At 41.5% G+C, this 15,013-nt stretch overlaps 1 pseudogene; it reads right to left on the reverse strand.

The window, feature by feature from the left end:
• Positions 1-11,932: 11,932 nt before the first annotated feature.
• On the reverse strand, positions 11,933-14,084 carry LOC140531843 (GTPase IMAP family member 4-like; annotated as a pseudogene).
• Positions 14,085-15,013: the final 929 nt, after the last annotated feature.

The following is a 15,013-nucleotide window of genomic DNA, read 5'->3' on the forward strand; positions in this document are numbered from 1 at the left end:
TTTTGACCTTATCCTTACCCATAAGTGTTGACCTCTAATTATCCCCTTCCTCTCATTTGGCCTCCCTTCTATCATCCCCCCCACATCCCACTTATCCTTTTCTCCCCTACTTTCCTGTAGTGTAAGATAGATTTCCATACCAAATTGAGTGTGCATGTTATTCCTCCCTGAAGCCAAATGTGATGATGGTAAGCTTCACTTTTTCCCTCTCACCTTCCTCCTTTCCCCTTCATTGAAAAAGGTTTTTCTTATCTTTTTTTATGTGAGATAATTTGTCCCGTTCCATTTCTCCCTTTCTCCTCCCAATATATTTCTCTCTCACTCCTTGATTTTATTTCTTTAGATATCATCACTTCCTATTCAACTCACCCTGTGCCCTCTGTATATATATATATATATATATATATATATATATATATATATATATATATATATATATGTATGTATATATATACATATATATACATATATATATATATATATATGTATATATATATATACATATATATATATATATATATATATATATGTGAGTGTGTAATCCCTCCAATTACCCAAATATTGAAAAAAGTTTCAAGAGCTACAAACATTATCTTTCCATGTAGGAATGTAAACATTTCAGCTTTAGTAAGTCCCTTATGATTTCTCTTTCCTGTTTAGCTTTTCATGTTTCTCTTGATTCTTGTGTTTGAAAGTCACATTTTCTATTCAGCTCTTTTCTTTTCATCAAGAATGCTTGAAAGTCCTCTGTTTCATTGAATGACCATTTTTTCCCTTGAGGTGTTATATTCAGTTTTGCTGTGCAGGTGATTCTTGGTTTTAGTCCTAGTTCCTTTGACTTCTGGAATATCATATTCCAAGCCCTTTCATCCCTTAATGTAGAAACTGCCAGATCCCGTGTTATCCTGATTGTATTTCCACAATACTCGAATGAGTATTCTTTTTGTTTCTTTTTGGCTGTTTGCAATATTTTCTCCTTGACTGGGAACTCTGGAGTTTGGGTACAATATTCCTAGTAGTTTTTTGTTTTTGTTTTTTTTTACATTTCAGGAGGTGATTGGTGAATTCTTTCATTATTTATTTTACCCTCTGCTTCCAGAATATCAGGGCACTTTTCCTCAACAATTTCATGAAATATGATGTCCAGGTTCTTTTTTGATCATGGCTTTCTGATATTCCAATAATTTTTAAATTGTATCTCTTGGATGTATTTTCCAGGTCAGTTGTTTTCTCCAATAAGATATTTCACTTTGTCTTCTATTTTTTCATTCTTTTGATTTTGTTCTGTAATTTCTTGTTTTCTCATAAAGTCATTAACTTCCACCTCTTCCAGTCTAATTTTTTAAAAACCATTCTTTTTTCAGTGAGCTTTTGAACCTCCTTTTCCATTTGGTTCATTCTACTCTTTAAAGCATTCTTCTCCTCGTTGGCTTTTTCAGCCTATTTTGCCATTTCAGTTAGTCTCTTGTTAAAGGTGTTAATTTCTTCAGCATTTTTTGAGTCTCCTTTAGCAAGCTGTTGACTCACTTTTCATGATTTTCTTTCATCACTTTCATTTCTCTTTCCAATATTTCCTCCACCTCTCTTACCTGACTTTCAAGGTCCTTTTTGAGCTCTTCCATGGCCTGAGATCATTGCATATTTATTTTTGAAGTTTTGGATGGAGAAGCCTTGACTTTTAAGTCTTCCTCTGATGGTATGCATTGTTACTCCTCATCTGAAAGGATGGAAGAAAATACCGGTTCACCAAGAAAGGAATGTATTATCTTATTCTTTTGCCCTTTTTTGGGCATTTTCCCAGTCAGTTATTTGACTTTTGAGTTCTTTGTCAAGGGGAGGGTATACTCTGGTGATCTGTAAGTTCTCAGGTCTTCCAAGGTCGCACAGGCAAGGGAGAGGAGATTATTCCTCTCTTGGCTTGTGCTCTGGTCTTTGAGCAGGATTCCCTCTCCAGAACTTCCAGCAGTTGCACCACAGAAGCACTCCTAATCACCCCAAGGACAGCCACTCAGGGCTGAGATCCAGATCAGCTGCTCAATTCCCTGAGGGGTTTTAGGCCAGGGCTCCAACAATGGAAGCTGCCACTGTCTGGGGCCAGGGCTAGACTGCTGGGTTTCTTTCTAACCCAAGTGAAAGAGTTCTCTCACTGACCTTTGAAGTGGTCTTTTGTATTTGTGAGTTGAAGAATCTGGGACCCACAGCTGCTGCAGGTGGTGAGGCACCTTGAAGCCCACTCCAGTCCTGCCCTTGCCATGGCAAGCAGCCCAGCTTGTGCAGGGCTGTGCTGTGCTTACAACAGATGAAACTTTGGGTGCCCAAAAGAAATAGGAAAAGAACTTTGTTTTATTTAATAAAATCCCTTATAGAACGTATGTGTAAAGGAACCTCTTTCCCATGGGATTTGAGTAGTGTCAGGTGAAGTTCACTGTGGCATCAGTGTAAAGTCCTCCAAAGCCTCACTTGATCCTGTCATCCCAAGCAGCTCTCTTCTACTTGGTGGCTGAAATTCCTTTTTTGTTTGTTTGTTTGTTTTATTTTTTTTCCCTTTATTTATTTATTTATTTATTTATTTATTTAACTTTTAACATTCATTTTCACAAAATTTTGGGTTCCAAATTTTCTCCCCTTTTGTCCCCTCCTCCACCCCAAAACACCGAGTGTTCTAATTGCCCCTGTCTGCCAATCTGCCCTCTCTTCTATCATCCCTCTCTGCCCTTGTCTCCATCCTATATCCCTTTACCTGTATTTCTTATTTCCTAGTGGCAAGAACAGTACTTGACAGTTGTTCCTAAAACTTTGAGTTCCAACTTCTCTTCCTCCCTCCCCACCCCTTCCCTTTGGAAGGCAAGCAATTCAATATTGGACAAATCTGTGTAGTTTTGCAAATGACTTCCATAATAGTAGTGTTGTATAAGACTAACTATATTTCCCTCCATCCTATCCTGTCCCCCATTACTTCTATTCTCTTTTGATCCTGTCCCTCCCCATGAGTGTCAACTTCAAATTGCTCCCTCCTCCCCATGCCCTCCCTTCCATCATCCCCCCCACCCTGCTTATCCCCTTATCCCCCACTTTCCTGTATTGTAAGATAGGTTTTCATACCAAAATGAGTGTGCATTTTATTCTTTCCTTTAGTAGAATGTGATGAGAGTAAACTTCATGTTTTTCTCTCACCTCCCCTCTTTATCCCTCCACTAATAAGTCTTTTGCTTGCCTCTTTTATGACAGAGAATTTACCCCATTCCACTTCTCCCTTTCTCCTCCCAATATATTTCTCTCTCACTGCTTGATTTCACTTTTTTAAGATATGATCCCCTCCTCTTCAATTCCCTCTGTGCACTCTGTCTCTCTATGTGTGTGCGTGTGTGCATGTGTGTGTGTGTAATCCCACCCAGTACCCAGATACTGAAAAGTTTCAAGAGTTACGAATATTGTCTTTCCATGTAGGAATGTAAACAGTTCAATTTTAGTAAACTCCCTTATGACTTCTCTTTGCTATTTACTTTTTCATACTTCTCTTCGTGCTTGTGTTTGAAAGTCAAATTTTCTTTTCAGCTCTGGTCTTTTCATCAAGAATGCTTGAAAGTCCTCTATTTCACTGCAAGACCAATTTTCCCCTGAAGTATTATCTTCAGTTTGGCTGGGTAGGTGATTCTTGGTTTTCGTCCTCGTTCCTTTGACTTCTGGAATATTCTATTCCACACCCTTCGATCCCTTAATGTAGAAGCTGCTAGATCTTGTGTTATCCTGATTGTATTTGCACAATACTTGAATTGTTTCTTTCTAGCTGCTTGCAATGTTTTCTCCTTGACCTGGGAACGCTGGAATTTGGCCACAATGTTCCTAGCAGTTTCTCTTTTTGGATCTCTTTCAAGCGGTGATCTGTGGATTCCTTGAATACTTATTTTGCCCTCTGGTTCTAGAATCTCAGGGCAGTTTTCCTTGATAATTTCATGAAAGATGATGTCTAGGCTCTTTTTTTGATCATGGCTTTCAGGTAGTCCCATAATTTTCAAATTGTCTCTCCTGGATCTATTTTCCAGGTCAGTTGTTTTTCCAATGAGATATTTCACATGATCTTCCATTTTTTCATTCTTTTGGTTTTGTTTTGTGATTTCTTGGTTTCTCATAAAGTCATTAGCCTCCATCTGTTCCATTCTAATTTTGAAAGAACTATTTTCTTCAGTGAGCTTTTGAATCTCCTTTTCCATTTGGCTAATTCTGCTTTTGAAAGCATTCTTCTTCTCATTGGCTTTTTGAACCTCTTTTGCCATTTGAGTTAGCCTATTTTTCAAGGTGTTATTTTCTTCAGCATTTTTTTGGGGTCTCTTTTAGCAGGGTGTTTACTTGTTTTTCATGCTTTTCTTGCACGTCACTCATTTCTCTTCCCAGTTTTTCCTTCACCTCTCTAACTTGATTTTCAAAATCCTTTTTGAGCTCTTCCATGGCCTGAGCCCATTGAGTGGGCTGGGATACAGAAGAGTTGACTTCTGTGTCTTTCCCTGATGGTAAACATTGTTCTTCCTCATCAGAAAGGAAGGGAGGAAATACCTGTTCACCAAGAAAGTAACCTTCTATAGTCTTATTTTTTTTCCCTTTTCTAGGCATGTTCCCAGCCAGTGACTTGACTTCTGAGTGTCCTCTCCACCCCCACGTTGCCTCCAGATCCTCCCAGCCAGCACTTGGGGTCTGAGATTCAAATGCTGCTTCCCAGCCTCAGGGCTTTGGGCGGGGGCAGGGCTGCTGTTCAATGTGAGATTAAGTTCAGGTGCTCAGGTCAGGGCAGGGCCACCTCACAGGCTCTGTTCCCTCAGGGGGTTTATGCAGAGACCTTCAACAGTGGATTCTGGCTACTGCCTGCTTGGGGAGCCCTGTTCTGCTCCCACCTCCTCTGCTGCCTCCCGAGGGGGCCTGAGTTATGGGGGCACCCCACACCCCTCTTAACCCACCAAAGAGACCCTCTCACTGACCCTTTTCACCTGTGGGTGGAGGACCCGTGTGGCTGCTGGAGATTCCGTCCCTGAAGCCTGCTCAGATCCGCTCCTTTCTGTGCCATGCTGCCGAGGCAGGGTTGGTCTCTGCTCCGGGTCCAGGGCGCGAGGTACCTTTTGTGAGAGGTTTTCAGGCTCTCTGGAGCAGAAATCTCCTCCACTTCCTTGTTCTGTGTATTTTGCTGCTCCAGAATTCGCCAGTGGTTCTTTTTTTACAGATATTTTATAGGCAGTGGGTTTGGAGGTAGCATATGTGCATCTTTCTACTCTGCAATCTTGGCTCCGCCCCCCTGAAATTCTTGAAAAAGTTCACTCCAATCAGTGCCTTCCCTTCCTTTCTTCTTATTCCATTCCTTTTTTTAAACATAACTTTTAAAAAATCAACTCCAGCCCCCCAAAAGAAAAGCATATCAATGTACACAGCCAAAAAAACCCCCCATAACAACTCATATCTTTTCCCTTTCAGAATATTGCATTCCAAGATTTCCTTTAGTTTTTGCTAGCAGTTGTGATGTCTGATGTGAAGGAAACCTCATCAGGAGTAGACAGCTTTCAGTTCTCGAAATCTGAGTGATGCATATATTTGTTAGGTATAATTTACATGTACAGGAATGATTCTGTCAAGCAGGGTCTCCTGGGGACTGGGTTCAGGTCTGTCCTGTTGGTTCTCAGTCTCAGGCCTTTTTCCCTCAGCATATTGTTGCTGATTAGCCCTTGTTTTCTGCGATCAAATGTTCAGGAGTATTTAGACTTCATGTGTCATATGTAAGGCTAAAAACTCTCCTGTCTTATGCAGAATCCAGTAGGGACTTATGTCCCCTTCAGGGGCTCAGTGGTCACTCACTGAGTTTCCAAACTGCCCTCTCTGAAGCTCTTTCCTCCTCAAGTTACATCTGCCTTGAAATTCCCAGGAGCCTGGAAGACGTTGCCACCATAAAAAAATGCTTCCTATATCCTCATGATTTAACCAAACTTTTAAACTTTAGGGATAGGGAAATGCAAAGAGAAAGAGACAGGCAGGCAGAGAGGGTCAGAGCAGAGAGAATTGGAAGGGGGTATTCAGACAGAACTTTGATCACCTGGGCCCCTCCCTGGCTTTCTTGTTCTCAACAGAGATCAGTGATTCTTATTGCAATGGATGTTATGAAAGTTCAATAAATCTGGACAGAAATCATTTTGCTGACACCTTTTGATTTTTCAAGTTCAGAGAGGGGGAGGTTGAGGTTCCTCATTATTAAAGTTTTGCTGTCTATTTCTTCCTGTACTCCCCAACTTCTCCTCTAAGAATTTGGATGCTGTACATCTTGGTGCATATACCTTTAGTAATGAAATTCCTTTGTTGTCTATGGTGCCATTTTGCTGGATATGGTTTCCTTCCTTATCTTTTTTGATTATATCTATTATGCTTTTGCTTTGTCTGAGATTAGGATTGCTAGCCCTGTTTTCTTTATATAAGCTGAAGCACAGTAAATTCTGCTCCAGCCTTTTACTTTTGTGTATCTCCCCTTTTGAAACGTTTTTCTTGCAAACAATATATTGTTGGATCATGGTTTTTATTCCATTCTGCAATCCACCTCCATTTATGGGAGAGTTCATCCCATTCACATTCACAGTTATGATGACTATTTGTGTCTTTCCTTCCATCCCCTTTCCCATTGTTTATGCTTTTAGTTCTCCCTTTTCCCTTCCCCTCCTCAACAGTTTTAATTTTTGACCACTGCCTGCCTCCGTCTTCCCTCCCTTCTTTCAGCTCCTCTCCCTTTTAATCCTCTTTTCCCGTTCTACTTCTTCATTCCCTTTTAGCCTCTTCTCCCTTTTCTTCCCCCATTCCACTCTTATTGCCTATGGAGCTAGTTGTATTTCAATACTTAAGTGAGTTTATTTTACCCTCCTTGAATCCAATCAGATGAGAGTACCTCTCAAAAACCAGTCATCTCCCTGCCCCTTTTCCCTCTACTCTAATATATTTTTCTGCCTCTTCTTGTGATGGAATTTATTTTTATTGTGCCTCCTTCTTTTCACATCTCCTATTACAATCCCTTCATACCCTTAAATCACATTTGTTATCATCACATCATTTTAGTTATATCCACTTCCTCTATCTATGTATATCCCTTTTACATTTCATAATAAATATATATTTCTCAAGGTTACCAAGTGTCATCTTCCCTTATGGGGATGTAAGCAGTTTTCCTATATTGTGTAACAAGTTTTTTTTTTTTACCTCTGTTTACCTTTTTATGCCTCTCTTGAGACCTACATTTGAAGATCAAATTTTCTATGGAGTTCTGGCCTTTTCATCAGGAAGGTCTGGGAATGCCTTATTTCATTGAATGCCCATCTCCTTGCCTGAAATATTATGCTCAACTGTGCTGGGCACAGTTGAGTTGTAGTCGGAGATCCTTTACTTTACAGAATATCATATTCCAATTTCGTTGCTCTTTTAATATAGAAGCTACAAGGTCCTGTGTGATCCTTACTGTAGCTCCTCAATATTTGAATTGTTTCTTTCTAGCCATCTGCAGTATTTTCTCCTTCACTTGTTAATTCTGGAATTTGACAACAATATTCCTTGGTGTTTTTAGTTTGTTGTCCCTTTGAGGAGGTAAATAGTGGATTCTTTCAATGACATTTTCTCCTCTCAGTCTAGGATTTTTGGGCAATTTTCCATGATGATTTCTTGGATGATATTGTCCAGGCTCTTTTTTTCATTATGCCTTTCTGGTAGACCAATAATCCTTAGATTTTCTTTCCTGGATCTACTTTACAGGTCAGTTTTTTTTCCAATGAGATATTTTACATTTCATTCTCTCTTTTCATTTTTTAGATTTTGTTTGACTGATCCTTGATGTCTCATAGATTCCTCAACTTCTACTTTCCAGATTCTATTTTTTATCAAATTGTTTTCTTCAGTTAACTTTTGTATCACTTTTTCCATCTGTCCAATTTTTCCTTTCTAAGGAGTTATTTTCACCTGTTAGGTTTTATACTTCCCTTTCCATTTGTCCAATTTTCTTTTTTAAGGACCTGTTCTCTTCAGTGAATTCTTTTTCATAATTTTAAAATCATTGGCCAGTTTTTCTTGCATTTCTCTGATTTGTGTTTTGAAATTCTTCCAAGAAGGCTCTTTATGCTTCCTACCAGTTCATATTCCCTTCTGAAGTTTCAAATGGGAGTACAGTCTCAGTGCTTACCTCTTTGATATTTGTGTTTTGGTCCTTGTCCCTACAGAAGGATTCATTCTATGATCTTTTCTTTTCTGCTTTGATTTTTACTCAGGATAATAACCGTTTTCTTGAGTTTAATGCAGATCTCTGTGTCTGTGGCATGGGAAGCTCTGTCCCACAGTTCTTATTCCTAAAACTTGAGGGTTTGTGTGTTGTGGCCTCTGGTTCTTTCAGCTAGAAATTAACTGCTGCAGCTTACCTGGTGGTAAGCTGGCTGGTGTTTGAAAGCAGAGATTGGTTAGGTGTTTTTGTGTTTCCCTGAAATTACCCTGTAGCTAGCTCTTTAAGTGTGGGGGAGGGTTGGTCTGGATGCAGGAGGCTCTACTGCTGAGCTAGAGCATAGGAAAGGTCAGCTTTCTGTGCTAGTGTCTTCCTGATTCCACTGGAGTGCTGAGGCCCTCCTGGAGTCCAGGTGTTGGCAGTTGCTGACTTCAATCCCTGGGATTCAGGATCTTTTCATGTTTTGTGGAGGTGAGGCTGTCTGAAACCTCTCCGATCCTGCACTTGTCACCTTTGGCCATAGCAAGAAGAACTCTCCTTAGTGATCTTTCTAGTCTCTCACTCTGAGAGTCTGTGTATGCCTTCTGCTACACTCACTGTTCCAGGTTTTTTCCCTGGGAGATAATCTCTGGGCTGGTCAAAGTGAAGAAGGGAAGGGAGATAGCAGTTATCAATCACTCCCCCATCTTCCACTGACCTTCTTTAAAGAATTCTGAATAGGGGAGCATCCAAGATGGTGAAGTGAGAGCAAATACTCACCTAAGCTCTTAGACAAATTCCTTTTCAGGTACCTCTAAAAAGAGAATCTGAGTCAATATTGGAGGGGCAGAATCCAACGGGAGACAGACTGTGCCAGATTCACTGCCCAGGGCAGCCCAGGAAGGTCGACAGGAAAGATCTATTCTGCAGGACTGGAGGAGCACACAGCACACAGTGCACAGGCTATACCACCGTGTCCCTGCAGTGATTGTGCCAAGCTGGAAGCCCTGGGTACTCTGAGGCAACAGTTGCACTGCAGAATCTCGGGCATATCAGCCCTAGATGGGAATCCAGTGGAACCAAGTGAATGAGAGCCCCAGAGCCCCAGGTACCTGCAGCAGCTGCTACTGAGACTTTCAGCCCACAGATTAGATGTCTGTAAGTCACCTACTTGAACTTCCAGGAGCCAAAATGGCAGAGTGGTTGGTAAGTGCTCTGTCCCGCTATTGTTGCTGACGTTGAAAGAACTTTAAAATATTTTCCCAGAAAAATCCTGGAACAGTGGGTTGAGCAGAAGGGGCAAACAGTTTCTTAGCATGTGAGGTTAGGAAAATTTTTAAGGAGGATCCCTCTTGCTGTGGCCAAAGGGGAGCAGTGCAGGAGCAGAGTTGTCCCAGACAGCCCCACATCAGCAAACCAGGAGGAGAGTCTGAGCCTCAGGGAGATGGAGCCCCAAAACCACTAACTCCAGGATCCCAGGAGAATAGCACCCCAGGAGAATAGGGAAGACACTAGGTGAGTTGGGATCACCAACTGCTGAGCTTGCCTATCCTCTAGCTCAGCAGAGGAGCACTCCTGTGGCCAGACCACCCCTTCCCCACACTTAACAAGCTAGATCCAGGATAAATCTGGAAAACACAAAAAGACTTCACGTGGCCTCTGTTTCCTCCAGCCAACCAAGGATCAGAGAAGCTTCAGCACTTCAACTTCTAGCTGAAAGAACCAGAGGCCACAACACACAAAGCCTCAAGTTCAAGGCACAAGAACTGTGGGACAGAGCCCCTCATACCCTAGAAGCAGAGATCTACTTTAAAAGCCAGGAAAAAGTGATTATCATCATCATGAGTAGGAAGCAAAGCAGGAAAGGAAAGCCCAAGAGTTCTGAATAATAAAATTCTCCATTCCAACTTTGAAATCATGAAGCATTTCATGTGTAGCTGCCAGGAGAGGCTGGTAGTGCAGATAGTGGGACAGCTTAAAGTTCCTGCAGAAAATCCTGTTTCAGTCCTTATTTTTGGGCTCCAACCTACATCTCAGCAGAGGCTAAAAGTGTGCTGAGGCATAAAGCTTTGAAAAATCTAATGACTGGGTAAGTGGAGTTCCCACAGGCCGCCCAGGGGCACAGACTTCTTCTTTGGCAATCAGGTCCCAAGCACCAGCATCCTGAACATGAGGAGGGGACCCTGCTAGTCACTCTTCTGTGCTGCCACTGCCTACCTGGCCCAGTTATCAGAAAGCTGGGGAGTAAGTACACACTGACTGTGGTTCCTGTGTTGAGAGCAAAAATGCCACATGCTTTTGGGCTGTTTGTTATGTAGGTGGTGGGTGCTATTGAGAAAATGCATCTGGGATTCAAATGAAAACCTGTTCTTGTGCACCACTCAAAAAATCAGAGCATGGGATTGAATCAGGAAGGCAACATCATCTGTGGGTTATTTTCCTAACCTGAAAGCATGGATAACCCTTCTGATCTTTGAACAAGCTTGGTTCATGTACTCTTCATTCTCAGAATTGAGAAGTTTTGTAAAGTCAATGGCATTCCTTTGAAAGTTCTATTTCTTTTGGATAAGCCTCGTCACCCCACCCATCTGGATGATTTTTAAAAAAATGTAAAGGCGGTCTACCTTCCCCAAAACGCTACCTTGTTATTATAACCTATGGATCAGGATGTAGTTGAGAATTCCAAGGCACATTATTTAAGAACTGCACGAGCCCAGGGAAATGCAGCTTTGGATGCAGATAAGGAGTAGACATTGAGAGATATATGAAAGTCTTATAATATTGGCCATGTAATCTGGAATATTGCTGAGGCATGGTTTATTGTTCATCCTTCATTCTCAAAGGAGGCCATGACATGGGGGAAGTGATGCCATGACATGCAAGTGAAACAGATTTAAAGAAGGGAGGGCTGTGCAAAGTCACTAGCCTCCCTTTCTCTTCTAGATCCATTTGGGTCCAGTGTCAAGAAATAGATCAGGATGACTGGAGATGGCCCTGAATGCAGTGGGAGCCCTAGACTTTTCTAAGCCAAGGTCTCTAACAGGTCTCCGTTTGACTGAGGCAAAGCCCATTCAGTGAATAAGGTTAGGGAAGAAATGAGACAAAATATACACTCTTTTACTTGGTCAAAATAAAATCCATGTGTGAGGGGAAGAGTCTCTGGGAATAGTCTCCAAGTTGGTTGTCTCACAGCAGGGCACAGAGCCCAGTTAGGGTGATGAGAACAGTACTTTGCTTGGCTTACTTAGCAGTTACAAGAAAGAGGGATTGTGAGCATGTCAAGAGGCGTAATGGATGGTTTTAGTCTGCAGCACATTGGTTCTCTGGAATAGGTATCATGAGAGTGGAGAGAAAAGGAAGTAGTGAAGGTTTAGGCAGAGGCCATGTGTGTTTAGCTGGTTCTTAAAAGATGACAGTGATAGGAGTGATGGTCAAAAAAGGGGAAATGCTTCCTGGGGGGATAATGCCCAAAGTGGAGCTATTTATTAGTTACTAAGAGTTCACAATGAGTTTTGAATTTTTGCCTTCTCCTGGCTATTCCTAGCTGCCTGTTCACGTAGACTTAACATAAGAAATTAGGAAATTCTATGTGTTACTGTAAAATATCAGGCTGCATTCTTCTGAAACGCATTGCTATTTAGCAAGTAGTGTGATAGACCAGAAGGAACATTAGACATATTGTCAGGAGACTTGGGTTCAGCTGATGTCTGAATTTTTTATTGAATATGTGACCTCTCAAACTCTCTTTCTATCACCAGCTCCCTTGGTGGAGACTACATAGGTAATGATTCTGATTGTCAAAAGAACTTCTTGCAGAAAACACCCATAGCAACTGATAGAACAATGGACAAAATTAACTTTGCAACTTCTCAAAGTAAACTCAAGATTTTCAGCCTCCCTTCGGGCACCATGAAAATTTTTCTTATACTTCTGCCATGAGTCTTTGAACTCTGCCTCCTTCTTATCCTCATAGGACTTCTTTTTCTTCTTATAGTGTTCCCATTTCTTATCATCCTGTTCTTTTTCCTCTTTCCACTTTTCCTTTTCCTTCTCCAATTCTTCAAACATCTTCTCATATTTCTGTCTGATTTCTTCTCTCTCCTTCTCAAACTGCTCCTTTTAGTGTTGTTGAAGAACCTCTGTGTCCTTCTGGAGTAGATCTTCCACAGATTTGTAGGTATCATTGGTGTAGTAGGTGTTCCCATTAGCTTGCACCATTGTCTCCACCATGGCCATCAGCTCTGAAACCTGGGCATCTCTCTGGGCTCCACTAGCGTTATTATTAAATGCACAGAATCTGTCGCTTCTCCAACAACTCCTTGAAATAGGGGTTCTCAATGGTTCTTACATAATCCCCTACACTTTGTGATCCCAGCTCTTCTTTCTGAGTGAAGACAATGATTAGAAACTTCACTGATGCATCTCCTAGAATTCGATAAAGCCATTCAACAGCTGCCTTCTTGTCCTGGGTGAAATGACTCACTTGCAAGACCAGGAGCAGAGCTTGTGGTCCTGGAGAGGATAGTGTCACGAAGCAAGCTATTTCTTTCAAATTTTCTTTCTCCTGAGTGTCAGTGTCAAAAATGCCTGGAGTATCCATAACAGCAATGTCCCTCCCATTCCATGTGATTCTGGCTTTCCTACAGATCTTGGTGACTTGACCCTCCTGAAGACTTGAACTCAGACTCTCTCCTGCCCAGGAGGGTGTTTCCTGTTGCACTTTTCCTAACCCCTGTTATTCCCACAAGGACAGTTCTGAGTTCTGGCTCCCTTGAGCCTCCTTTACTACTGTCTGGATCTGTAGAAAACAAATAAGAAGGAAGCATGAATGACCTGGTTTTGTAGATGATTGTAATAAAGCCTTGCTCAGAAGTCCCAGCATGGCAAGGAGGTGACCCTTAGGTTCCTGAAGGCCACACCAGTAGAGTACTAGCTGAGAAGGATCCTAATAATCTGGACAATCTTTGAGCATGGCTATATATTGTTCTAGTGAAATTCAGAGATCCTCGTCAGCAGAAGGGAGGCCCCCATCCCCATGTGACTGCTTCTGAGGTGTGTTAGGAGGTGACATCTCTTAGATTTATATAACTGCACATTCCACCCTTCCTCTGGGGCATATAATGAATGAATTATTATTGCTTGTTGGAAAACACATGCATGTATGTACACAGTTTTAGCCACATTATGCCCAGCCATATTAAGAGTTGAGGTCTTTTCCTATGTTAAGATCTTTGTGTGATGTGGAGGTTTATTCCTTCCTTCCCCAGGGAATTTAAAGGACTATTTCATAATGAGAATCCCAAAGGAGAGAAGCTATCATTCCCTCTGACCTCTGAGAGCAGAGAGAAAAATATATTTTTTATTGCTTTTTATTTTTTGATTTCTTGCCACATGGCAAATATGGATATATGATTTTCATGACTTCAAATGTATAATGGGAGTCATGTTGCTCCTCTTTTCAATGGTTGGGTAAGGGATGGATGGAGGGTGAGTATTTGGATTCAAAACAAAAAAAAAGAATTAAAATGGTACAAATGTAACTAAGAATCATTTAACAAAATAAATAAAAATTAAAAAGAAAGTTTATTTCCCATCCCCTTGAGAGTTTGAATTAGCAATAAATATGTAGAATCTCAGAAAAAAATGGCGAACAAATGTGAGCACCTCTGTAAATTTCTGATTCCTCACTTATGGGAACAACCCAAGGTCATTCTCCATTCACTTGACAGATAATTCCCAATTTTCTTCTAGGGATTGTCAATTACTTTTTGCTATTGCCTCTAAAACCAGTCAAGAAGGTCTTTCTATTTTGTCCAATTAACTTCATTGATGAGTGTCCATCTTGACTTAGATGGCCCGTATTACCTGACATCACAGGTAAGTTCATCTATAGCTCCCTTGTCAACCACTCCTGAATAAATTGGGGAATCTTTCAGGTCTTTTTGCTCTTCTCCTCAACCAATGTCTTTGCTCCTAGATTCCACAACCTAGACCTAGAAACTGAAGAAATAACGCCTTTGTCCTCATATTTCATCAGCCTGGAATCTCCACCTCCCTCTCCACCCACCCAAATTAGACTACTGTAGCTGAGATCAGAGCAGGGACTTTTCATATACAACAAAGGGAAAATGAAAAGTTCATACAACCCCAGTTCAGATGCAGATTTGCGGCAGTACAGCTTCCCATTCTGATCTGCAGCCCTCCTGAACCTTGGGAAGCTATATAGGAATAACTTTTAATAAATCAGTTTTGAACATATAAATCTTAACTGCAACAACTCCTTCTCATCTCTAGCCAACTGTGAAAATACCCTGTAATAGATCTCTTTTGGACATCTAAGTCTCCCATGGATTTTTCTTCCTTTCTCTTCCTAATATAGATGCTACATTATCACATAATTAGTGATTTGCAAAGGCCTTTTCCTCCTGCGGTAATCACTGCAATGGATGTGAGGAATTGACCAGATGTCCTCACTTCTAAACCCCCTGAACTCAGAGCCTTCACTCAGGCTTCTGCAGCCAGGGGCCTGATTTCAGAGCCATGGTAAAGAAAGGGTAGGGCAAGATCAGCCAGGGGTTGGTGGGGGTGGGATTGGAACCATGAACAGGGAGGAAGGGTGTAAGGGGCCCAGAGGGTCCCAGGGGGTGCAAGTCAGAGGCAAAGCCTGTTCCTGTGGGAACGGTGCTGATGCACACCCTGGCAGAAGCTCTGTGTGACCCTGGAACCTGATGTTCCTGCAGATACCAATGTACTGTACAGTAAAGTTACAAGTGAGCCTGGGAACCCAGGAACTAGCTGCAGGAACAAGATAAGCTT

This window comes from Notamacropus eugenii, chromosome 3, assembly GCF_028372415.1.
Source record: "Notamacropus eugenii isolate mMacEug1 chromosome 3, mMacEug1.pri_v2, whole genome shotgun sequence".
NCBI classification, from domain to species: Eukaryota; Metazoa; Chordata; class Mammalia; order Diprotodontia; family Macropodidae; genus Notamacropus; species Notamacropus eugenii.